The 12094-nt window shown below is 43.6% G+C and overlaps 1 protein-coding gene across 1 annotated transcript in view; it reads left to right on the top strand.

Moving 5' to 3' along the window:
* The first annotated feature begins 1007 nt into the window (after positions 1-1007).
* The window catches only part of PRR5L (proline rich 5 like), an 83097-nt gene continuing 72010 nt past the window's right edge, over positions 1008-12094 (top strand). The window contains exon 1 of the mRNA XM_048855155.2: positions 1008-1109. The gene's annotated coding sequence lies outside the window, so the exon portion shown is untranslated. The remainder of the gene's footprint in view (positions 1110-12094) is intronic.

Genomic DNA, 12094 nt, shown 5'->3' on the forward strand with positions numbered 1-12094 from the left:
ATAGTTCTCTCCTGAACATTTGCTAGGGCTTTCTTCGGCCTGTATTCAGCTACTTCTGGAAATATGATCTGTATGATAAGCTGGAACTGAGTCAGTGCCCCTAGACTAGGGGACAGGATACAGGAGGACTTTATTACGACTTGGTTTCCTGGAGGGAAGTCCAGTCAAAGAGGTGGCTTGCATTCTCCCTGAGGCTATTGTTCATTCAAACTTGGACGCTGGCCTTTTCTGTTTATTTATCCAGACTGAGCATCTCCTTGCCTGCCAGTCCTTCTGTATACAGTAAACAATGGCGGCTTATTGTAATGGTAATAAATGCAGCAACAGCTATGACATTCCTCCTCTTCCTAGGATCATCTGATAATCTGAGTTCCCTCTTCCTGCTTGTTGCCAGGCTCAGGGAAGAACAAAATAATATGTATATTATAGAATTTCATTCCTTGTCTGAACAACTATATATAGGCACTTTCACCAGTAGAAAAAGCTGTGGTTAACTTGAAATTTTGTTTGTTTTTGTTCAAAGTCCCATTTTCACTTGCTCCTGCCTTTCTCAAAGATTCTCCTTTGGGGCTGGAATTTGCCATGCTTGCCTCTGTGATTTGTATTTGTGTTTCTGAAAGAAAAGTTTGAGGAAGATCTTTTCGATTGTTTTTGAGATACAAGTGTGAGTATGAGGTACAGTAACTCCTCGCTTAACATTATAGTTATGTTCCTGAAAAATGTGACTTTAAGTGAAACGGTGTTAAGCAAATCTAATTTCCCCATAAGAATTAATGTAAATAGGGAGGGTTAGATTCCAGAGAAATTTTTTTCACCAGACAAAAGTCTATAATATATATACACACAGTATAAGTTTTAAACAAACAATTTAATACTGTACACAGCAATGATGATTGTGAAGCTTGGTTGAGGTGGTGAAGTCAGAGGGTGGAAGTGGGTGGGATATTTCTCAGGAATGCCTTACTGCTAGCACTCGGCTGAGCCCTCATAACATATTGTTGCTAATGTAGCCTCACACTCTACAAGGCAGCATGAATGGAGGGAGGGGAGACAGCATGGCAGAGAGAGGCACACACCGTGTATGAGAGAGATGGACGTGCATTGCCCCTGTAAGTATGCAGTAGTACATTGCCTTTTTTAAGTAGATCAGCAAGGGGAGATAGCAGCTGCTGCCAGCAAGCTCCCTCCATCCTGAGCCCTCTCGTGTCCCGTCCCCCTGGCTCTATGGAGATGGGATAAGCAGGGGGCAGGAGCAGGGGGACACCCTGACATTAGTCCCCTTCTTCCCCCCTCCCTTTGCACAACAAGCTGGAGGCTCTGGGGAGCAGCTCCAAGGCAGAGAGCAGGAGCAGCACATGTCTGTGGGGGGAGGGACAGCTGAACTGCCCCGCAATTGATAAGCCTGCAGGGCGGCACCGGGAACTTAGGGGAGCTGATGGGGGGCTGCTGGCCCACCCCGATTCCAAGCCCCCACCAGCTAGCTCCAACGGGCTGCTCTTTCTGCAAGCAGTGGATAAAGCAGGCGACTGCCAAACAACGTTATAAGGGAGCACTGAGCAACTTTAAACGAGCATGTTCTCTAATTGATCAGCAACGTAACAACGAAACACCATTGACCGGGATGACTTTAAGTGAGGAATTACTGTACAGGGAAGAGACACGGTGGGCCAGATCCAGAGCTGGTGTAAATCAGTGTAGCTCCACTGGCTTTTGTGCTCAGTGATGTAAATGGAGTTGCAACGATTTACACCAGCTTGGGACCAGGCCCTTTCCCCTTCTCCCCCACTTAAAAAAGGAAAAGGAAAAAAAAATCTGACTCTCTTTTTGACACCATGCAGATAACTCCAAATTGGCTGAGCTTTGCAGTGCCAACCTGTGAATGACAGTTTCCCTCAGCAAGGTGGCTTCACTTTGCAAAGTTTTAAAGAACAAGGATAGAGAAATAACAGGGACAGACGTCTGAAAATATTTCACCTGGCCTGCACAGTAAGTAGAAAGTGCTGATGTGGCCAGCCCTTATACATACGCAGCTCAGAAAGCACATACAATTAAATAGCAATTAATCCCTCCTTAAGAGTCCATTTTGCCATGATGCCTACAGAACCCAACCTGCTGATAACAGGTAGGGAAGTGACAAGTGGTTCCTGTTCCTCTTTTCCTTTTTCCTACTATCCATCCTCCCTACCTCTTTCCCTTTATAAAAAATCCGATACAGGTAGCTAACTAAAGCTGTACTAATTCCTCACCATATTCATTTGTTTGTATGTTGTAGCCTCGTCTTCTACCCTTGGTCTGGTTGCATCTTTAGACTGAAAGCCCTTCAGGGCAAGGGTTTTCTCTTTCCTATGTCTGCACTGTGATCTCAGTCCCGCTGTGACCAGTCCTGTACTATACATATTTAATGATAAGAAGCATAGTGGCTGAGATGGAAGTGCTGGGCTTTCCCCTATTTTCAGTTGCTTGTAAGGATTTTTTAATAAAGGGGATATGGTGTGCAAGGGCCCCTCACACATATGTACATTAAAATGCTGCACGCCCTCCCAATCCCCATATATATGTACACACACTGTAACTCCTTCCCCAACCCACTTTAATCTTGTGGTTTCTTTGAGTATTATTTCCCTCCCTCCTTCTCCATTTTGCTCCAAACCAAAGAAATTCCATAAAACAAACAAACACAAAATCCAACCCAAAATCCCCTATGCGAATGCAACAATTATCAGGAAACACTTAGCTGAGAACGAACTCTCACCTTACCTTAACTTTGTCCCCTTTGTGCTTATGTATCATTATATGGTCTTTAATTTGCCACATGTTGTGTATTATACTGAATGTCTTTGGCTTCAAGCTCCTAGGATCCGTTCCCTCAGAACGCTGTGGGTTATTTTCTCAAAGCTTCTGCAAGAAAGGGTTTGTGTACACGGGGAAATTGCCCAGCAGAACTGTACCAGTGTAATTATACCACTGTAGCGGTACAACGGTAACTCCCTGTGTGGACACACTGTTCTGGAATAAAAATTACTTTTTTGGTACAGTTTAAATTGTTTCCAGTGTGACATGAGCGATACTGAAAAAAAACTCTCATGTGTGCACGTGGGGGCAGTTGTACTGGTGTAGCTATAGTGGTATAATATTATTGCTATAGTTCCTCTGGTCAGTTTTCCCATTTAGACAAGCCTTAAGCTGCTGAGGTTTTCCTCTCTCTCATCCTAGTCACTCCCTGGTGAGGAAGAGTTGAGAGTTCTGAAAACCATTGAAGAGCAGACTAGGGAAAGTACAACCATAATTCCTTTTTAGTTTCAAAAAGTACAGTGGCTATGGATGTCTGTAGCAATCACAGAGCCCCTTTGGGCCCGATTTACAGATGTGAGTGCCTGAGTCACAGTGCTCAGTTCTGTATGTGCATGTTAGGCTGTAAGTGACTACAGAAAGACAGAAAGGAGTAATGGCACTGCTAGCTAATAGGCAAGAATTTCTATGCTGCTAAATCTGGTGCAGTTGACCGGGTGTTAGCAACCATAATTTAGGCAGCGCCTAAGCTAAGGAGCAGGAGTTGTGCTTCTGACTTACCTAGTGGATGTTTTATCCCAGTGTTGGGGTGGTAATTTCAGATAGCTGGTCACATTTTATTGTGCTTCCTCCCGGTAAAGAAGACCTAATTATTTCTGCGAGGCGAGGCAAATTTGTCAAGGTGGGATGCAAGCTGTGCTGCTTGTGCAAGGAGATAACACAATGGGAAACTTGCTTAGAGTGGGAAACGAGCGTCTGCTAGTCACCCTGCTGGTGGTGTGAAGCCCAGATAGGCTCATGGCTGTCTCCCATTCCTCGCTGAACAGAAATCCGTCAGAGGCACGGTGATCATTTCCAGTATGACACACGATTTGTTATTGTCTCAGACTAAACCAAAGTTTTCATGCTTCTCAGCTCGGGAGGCGACCATGCCTGTGCACTATATCCTCACCACCTTGCCAGCCTCAACGGGCCCTGAAAATAGCATTAAACAAAGACCAGTGGTTTCTTCTTCTAATTTCAATGAATAAGCCTTGGGTTCCAGATGATGGCAATCTACCCCCAATGGCAAAATAACCATGTTCAATATGCTTGCATTTCAGGAACACAGAGATCCATTTCACACACAAAAGCATAGCAGCCGTTGCATGGTCAGAAAGGCCTGTGCAGACTTGTGAAGGGAAATGCAAATGACCACTGTGAGGCATGGAGTGAGTAAGGGAAGGTATCTTAAGAGCTGTTCCTAAATGATGGGGCTTCTCTAAAGAACTCTGTATAACACCCAGTGTGCTTTGACATTCATTCACTTATCAGAGTCATCCCGCTCCCAGTGAGTCACTTGTTCCGCTCCCCTGGAGACTCGTCTCATATTGTATCCAAAACCACTTGATTGGTTCATATCATTTTAAAAGGAATGGACAAAACGTAGTGACCAAAAGTTTTTGCCATCTGAGAGCTGATCCATGAAACGAGTTAACAAGCCACAGTACAGTCGCTAGTTGACTGGTGTCTACATCACAAAAAACCACCCCGCTGCAGTAGGCACTTGGCAGTCTCTGTGGAGCAGCATCGCCTTGGCTGGATCCTAAACAACCCTCTTGCTCATAGAGGTGATCCCTCTGTGTCTGGGTCGAGGCACATTGGCAGGCACACAGTGGGGAAGGCTGCACAGGTGTTGAGTGTGCCTTTTCTTGAGCCTCCTTTAATCAGCCCTGAATTAATTAAAAAGATAAATTAAGAAAAAAAATTAAAAAGAAAAAGATCAAGTGCAAAAGGCCAAGAACTCCATAGTGCCATTTCCAAATATGCAAGATACAAGAAAAGAGGATGGGATGGCACTTTTTCAGTGGTTCTCAAACTTATTTGATCGCACCCCTTTCTTTGTGTCTGTAGTTTATGCCCCCCTGCCATACAAGTTCATATTCCAGTTAAAGAAAAATCAAGCTGCAACTCTCACTAAATATTAAAAACGGTAAGGCATTGGTTCAAACAGAGCCAACGATCCATTGTAATAAGAGCAAAAGCAAAACTGCGATTGTGGTCAATGCTTCCAAATTAAATGTGCATACTGCGTCGTAGCAAACAGATTAATGTACAGATGGCAACGACTTTTGTATAATGCTCTGCAAGCTAAACAGAAATCTGTCAAAATGCACAGTACCATCTGAGGACTTGATATGTCTGGATGAATCAGCATTGCCAGTTATTCATTGCTATGGGTAAAATGTGCACTGTACGTTTTTTTTTTTCCCTCCTAAAGCTTCTCATGTCTCCCCAGAATACATTCTGTGTCTCTTCCCCCACCCCAGTTTGAGAACCTCTGCTTTACATCATCGTGTTAGGGCCTGGCCTGGGTATAAGTGCTTTATGAGCCGCTGTAAACAATTATCAGCCACTGATGAAGAGGCACTGGGAAGAGTTTGGATGCTACATGTCATTTTTATGGGACAGTGTGGGTAAGAGACAGTGTGTGTATGGGGGTGGGCCACTCATAGAGTGAGGACAGAAGGCCTGTGTAGGTGCAGTCACACTTAGAACAAGGTACGGGTCTCTGTGTTCTTGCTCTACAGTCTGGTGTGGAGTGGAGCTATAGCAACCCAGCCTTGAAAGAAGCATGTCTACATGGAGCAGCTCCTGTCCAGGGCTGGATTTAGGGACAGCTGACCCAGATGACCCCCTGGGGTGCTGGGCTTGGGGGGTGCCAGGATTGGGGTGCTCTTTTTATTGTTAGCAACAAAAGGGAACATAGAATATTTGAAGTAAAATGTTTCAGGTATTTTGTATGTGGATCCATTTTTCACTAATCTCCTAGAATGTTCTGGGCCTTTGTAGAATCTTGTGAAAACTTCCAGACTTTCTGAGAACTACATTTTCCTTGAACCTCCTAGAATGTGGTCAGCCGTGCCCTTGTGGGTATTTAAGGGGCAGTGCATCACCAGTCAGTCAGTGAGATATAAGGATGAACTGAAATGAAATGAGAGCCCAACTGTGATACTGTGACAACGGCACAAACATGAAAAGAAGAAACAGTGGGATCCTTGCACTGAATCCAGTAGCTTTCTTCATGCCTTGTCGTTGCCATTCCTTCAATCGGTTGTGTCAGATGCAGCATCATCTTCTTTAGATTCAGTATCCTCTTCGGAGTACTGCAAAGGACATGCTTCCTGTTTTCACCATCAGATGCAAGATCCTTATAGGTTTCAGAGTAGCAGCCGTGTTAGTCTGTATTCGCAAAAAGAACAGGAGGACTTGTGGCACCTTAGGGACTAACAAATTTATTTGAGCATAAGCTTTCATGAGCTACAGCTCACTTCGTCGGATCTTTATAGACAATGGTACAAATCTGACTGTGAGGCTGGTAAGTGATACTCACTACTTTATCACTTGAAAATGCCATTGGCCAGTCTCTGATGCTATGCTTCAGTTTGGAAGGGCAAAGGCAACAAAAACGACCTTTTTAACTAAAAGACTAGGGTTAACATTCTAAGGCTGTCATCTACTCTAACGCTATTTAATACTGGTCCACCCAATGTTGGTGCACAGTTCAATTTCTTGATGTTAATACATTTCAGTTATTCTTAAAATTAAAAAGTTTCTATAAGCTTAGAGGAAACAAAATTTTTTATTTGCTTATATATGGCATGAATAATTACAGATTTACAGATCCTAGCATGCATTTCGTGCATTGAAGTTGTGAAATGGGCTACAAATGCAATAAAAATTAAGGTAATTAAAAGTTTTAACAAATGGGGGGTGTGTGTGTGAGAGAGAGAGAGAGATCATTTGGTCTAGGGCCAGCCCTGCTCCTGTCAGTTTGGTATCCAAGTGCCATGAACTTGTCCTTAATTCACAAATGGCCCAATCATCTTTTCCACTTCTGAGAGAAAAGTGGACCCAGGTCAGGCTTCTCTTGCCCTGGGGAAGCAGAAGGGGAAATGCTCTCCTTTATGTTGCCCCACAATCTAGATACCCCACTACAGGAGCACCTTTGGAATAGAAACGGGAATAGCCAGACTGGACCAGATCCGAGTGTCTTCTCTCCTTCCGTGGCAGCACCAGATGCCTCAGAGGAAGATGTAAGAACCTCACAGTAGATTGATGTGGCTTAATCTGCTTCCTACAGTAGATCTCATCCTGATCTCTATTAGTTAAAGAAGCTCTGAAGCATGAGGTTTAATATCCCTTCCAAAATTATTGTTAGTATTAACTATTGTAACTGTGAATATTCTTCTTATACATATAGATGTCCAGTCCTTTTCTGAATCTTGCTAACTTCCCAACAACTTTCTGTGGCAATGAGTTTTGTTTCATAGTCTAATTTAATATTGTAGGTCCCTTCCTCACACTATCTCATGGGAATTCCCAGTTTACTGTGATTTGATATTACATGGTGTCTTGTGCTGCTGAATGGAAAGAATGAACAATTTGTGGCTGTGAATGTTGTCCATGTTCTTAGCTTTACAGGTTTTAGAGTAGCAGCCGTGTTAGTCTGTATTCGCAAAAAGAAAAGGAGTACTTGTGGCACCTTAATCTGATGAAGTGATCTGTAGCTCACCAAAGCTTACGCTCAAATAAATTTGTTAGTCTCTAAGGTGCCACAAGTCCTCATTTTCTCTTAGCTTTACAGTATCATTTCCAGCAAAGGTCTGCATGAGGACAGTGCGTTGCATTGGCTTTTTTCTTTTTACTATGATTTCTGGTGTAACTGTAGAATATTGTACACAAACACTTCTTTAGTCCTTTTCTCTCTTTAGATTTTCCCTCCCAGAGGGCTAGTCTATTTGCCTTATCTCTTACAGGTTTGCTTCAGACATGCCAAACAGTGTCCTAAATTGGAGAAAGCCTTAGAACCACAGGAGTTAGAGATGGAAAATCCCTCAACGTAAGATCGGTTAGCCCACACACACCATCAACCAATGCAGAATTGTGCCTAGATACACTAGCGTTATGCTCAATCTCATTTTAATTGTCCCAAGCAATAGGGCTTTCAGAGTGACTATTCTACAGCGTAACAGATTTCATAGCCAAAAGACTTTTAATGGTACTCATCCTACATTTTATTTTGCTTAATTTCAGTCCCTTATACCATTACTCCTAATTATACACCCTTGTGCCTCCCTAAATAGTCTTCCTTTCTCCTTGGTGTTTTACACCTCAGATAGTTGTAGACTCTTATCTTGTCCCCCTAGCACACCTTGGCACATTTAGATCTTAGGTCTTTACTCATTGGGCAGAGTCTCCAAAACCTTGATAATTTTTGTTGCTGTTCTATGAGCAACCCCATGCTTTCTGATAATGGGGTGCCTAGAATTGAATGCAGTGTTTCAGATCTGTTTGCACCAGGCTATACAGGCTATACAGAAAGGCACCATTATCTCTGGTTTCAGAGTAGCAGCCGTGTTAGTCTGTATCCACAAAAGGAAAAGGAGTACTTGTGACACCTTCGAGACTAACACATTTATTAGAGCATAAGCTTTCGTGAGCTACAGCTCACTTCATCGGATGCATTCAGTGGAAAATATAGTGGGGAGATTTTATATACACAGAGAACATGAAACAATGGGTGTTACCATACAGACTAACACGGCTGTTACTCTGAAACCTACCATACAGACTGTAACAAGAGTGATCAGGAAAGGTGAGCTATTACCAGCAGGAGAGCTCCACTCCCAGTCATTACACAAAGTAAAACTATTTCCCCTTGTTTATTTCTCCTCCTACTGTTCTTGTAAACTGCTGGAAATGGCCCACCTTGATTATCACTACTAAAGGTCCCCCCCCACCTCCCCCTCTCCTGCTGGTAATAGCTCACCTTTCCTGATCACTCTTGTTACAGATTGTATGGTAACACCCATTGTTTCATGTTCTCTGTGTATATAAAATCTCCCCACTGTATTTTCCACTGTATGCATCCAATGAAGTGAGCTGTAGCTCATGAAAGCTTATGCTCTAATAAATTTGTTAGTCTCTAAGGTGCCACAAGTACCATTATCTCTGTCTCTGTGACTTATGCAGCTCAAAATTGCATAGGTCTTTTTGCTGTCATCTCACATCAGAATCATGTCTAATGCCCTGTCCACTCTCCAGCTACTTTAGGTTGTGTTCAGCATTACCACTTCTCAGAATCCTCCCTCCCCCTGAATATCTGTGATTCAGAGAATCTGTAATACAGCCACACTTTTCCATGTGGAATCACATTTTGTTTCCTGAATCACATTTTGTACTAGAGTTTTGACTTGCCAAGCTAACAGGATAATGCTCTTTGCATGCACAAACACAGTCAGCCCTTTCAGAGGGCTCTTAGGAGTTGAACACCACTTCTCCCTTTTGCCAGAAATCACCTTTAAGCAGCAGTAAGTATTGTTACATATATCTAAGAGGTGAGTAACTGAGGCATAAAGTGGTGATATGATTTGCACAAGGTCACACAGCAAATCAGTGTCTGAGCCAGGAACAATATTCAGAATTCCTGACTCCTTATTCATGCTCTCTAGCTATTAGCTCTGTAGGCAGAGCGACAGTGTGGTCTAACTTCTGGGAAGCGTGTGATACAGAAAACAGGTAGGATCAAATATCCATGATAAAGTTACACAGTGTGCTGCATCCACATGGATTCAATCTTTCACCCGACTGAAAATATAAAATATATTATAAGCCAAACCAATAAAAGGTCATGTTTTTTAGTGACACCTCTTGTGGTTTTGCCCTCTTTAGAACAGCATGTGTGAGAGCAGGACATCTGAGTGGGAGAGGGCTGCAGTCCTATAGCAATCTCACTGTGGGGAGGATGTGTGGTAAAAAAACCCCAAGCTAAAATTTCTGCAGCAATTTCGTGCATAGCTGTTCAATATGTAAATGGCTGTGATAACATCTTTGGTGATGCTGATTTGCAGTGTTCTTCAATTCTTTTAATGATGCTTTAATCGGACCCTATAGGGAGTAAACTCCTCTGTCCCACAGTCTGTTTGTACTATGCTGTTTGATCAGGTGCTAAGTATTGTCGTTTTTTAGATGATTGCTTTTCTGAGTGGTGTAAGGAGTTTCCATCAGGATCAATCTTCCTGTACTTTTTCATGACTAGAAGAAAAGGAGTACTAGTGGCACCTTAGAGACTAACCAATTTATTTGTCTCTAAGATGCCACAAGTACTCCTTTTCTTTTTGTGAATACAGACTAACACGGCTGCTACTCTGAAATTTTTCATGACTGAAAGGCAAAATGAAGCTGCTAAAATCACCTTCCTTGCCCGTTAATCTGACCACAGCACCTTGCTCTTTGAATCCTTCCACTGGCTCTCCCTGACACCCTATTAAGTGTACATTTCCTGTCCTCCCCTTCAAGGTCCTTCACATCTCTAACCCTCCCTTCTTGTCTCATTTCACATGGCCATCTCACTGCCTTTACTCCACTAACAAAGTTAGGCAGCCGGGACTGGATTAAGTCAATTGCGGGTCCCAAGCACACCATGACAAAGGGGTCCCTTTTGGCCCCACCCCTGACTTGTAATGGAAGTCATAGGGTGCCCTCCCACCTTTCCTGGAGAGGCCTGGACAGCAGTAATGGGGCCCTTTTCCTCCCCAGGAGTGGCAGCAGGGACTCTCTTCGACCCCCTCTCCTCCAGAGAGGCAGAGCTGGCAGCAGAGGGTGTCCTCAGTCCTTAACACAGTGTATCTGCTTTGGTGGGTGGAGTAGGATCACCTCACTTTTCTCCTCCTGACACACACAGTGTCCCCTGCTGGGATGGGGTTGGCAGGAACTCCCTTGAGAAGTGGATCTTGGAGTTAGCACCCCATTGAAATTTACTACACTCCCCTCCTTCAAATCCCTCAGAACCCATTTCTGCCATGACAACTGATAGGAAATTCATTAATTTTGGCTTGGTTAAAGGGCAGATGAGGAATAAGTGACATTTTATCTACTTGGAATAGTTAACAAGTATACTGATATATAAAAACTGTATCTTTGTATGTCACATGTTTTTTTCGGGCAGGAACACAGGGGAACATGTCCTTTGTTCAGCCTGATTGGAACTTTTAGGCACTTATTCAGTAGTAATACATCCTGTTTATATAGCCTATGGCAGCGTTTCTCAAACTGGGGTTCATGAAGGTACTCCAGGTGGTCCATAGGCCCCACTGATCAACTCCTCCCCCTCCTTGGCATGCAGGAGGCACTGGGAGGGTGAGGGAGGAGGGGGTGGAAAGAGGTGGGGAAGAGGAGGGGCAGGAGTGGAGCAGGTCGGGAAGGGGTGGGGTGGGGCCTTGGGGGAAGGGGTAGAGTCAGGGTGGGGCCTGGGACTGAGTGGGGAACTTGGGGGTCCACACATTTTAAAAAAAATCAAAATGGAGGTCCTCGGGTTGCTAAAGTTTGAGAATGCGAGCCTATAGAATAACAGTGAGGCTCCTTAGAGGGAAAAATACAGCTACATGATTTTAGCTGTACACTCTGATTTGTCTCTAAGGTACAGAAATGTGGGTTACATTAATTTGTTACACATATTTAGCACCACTTATTTAAAGATCTTGATGGGCATTAAGTTAGACTCACAACACTCCTGTGAGAGAGGCATTAATTATACCTTTTTATAGGTAAAACCGAGGCATAGAGCTATTATGACAGTTTAAGGGGGAGGGACAGCTCAGTGGTTTAAGCATTGGCCTGCTAAACCCAGGGTTGTAAATTCAATCCTTGAGGGGGCCATTTGGGATCTGGGGCAAAAATTGGGGATTGGTCCTGCTTTGAGCAGGGGGTTGGACTAGATGCCCTCCTGAGGTCCCTTCCAACCTTGGTATTCTATGATTCTAAGTAGCAGCCGTGTTAGTCTGTATTTGCAAAAAGAAAAGGAGTACTTGTGGCACCTTAGAGACTAATGCATCCGATGAAGTGAGCTGTAGCTCAGGAAAGCTTATGCTCAAATGAATTTAGGTTTCAGAGTAGCAGCTGTGTTAGTCTGTATTCGCAAAAAGGAAAGGAGGACTTGTGGCACCTTAGAGACCAACACATTTATTTGAGCACAAGCTTTGTTAGTCTCTGAGGTGCCACAAGTACTCCTTTTCATAGAGCTATTAGAAGCCCATTCCTGAAG

This window comes from Caretta caretta, chromosome 6 (genome assembly GCF_965140235.1).
Source record: "Caretta caretta isolate rCarCar2 chromosome 6, rCarCar1.hap1, whole genome shotgun sequence".
NCBI classification, from domain to species: Eukaryota; Metazoa; Chordata; order Testudines; family Cheloniidae; genus Caretta; species Caretta caretta.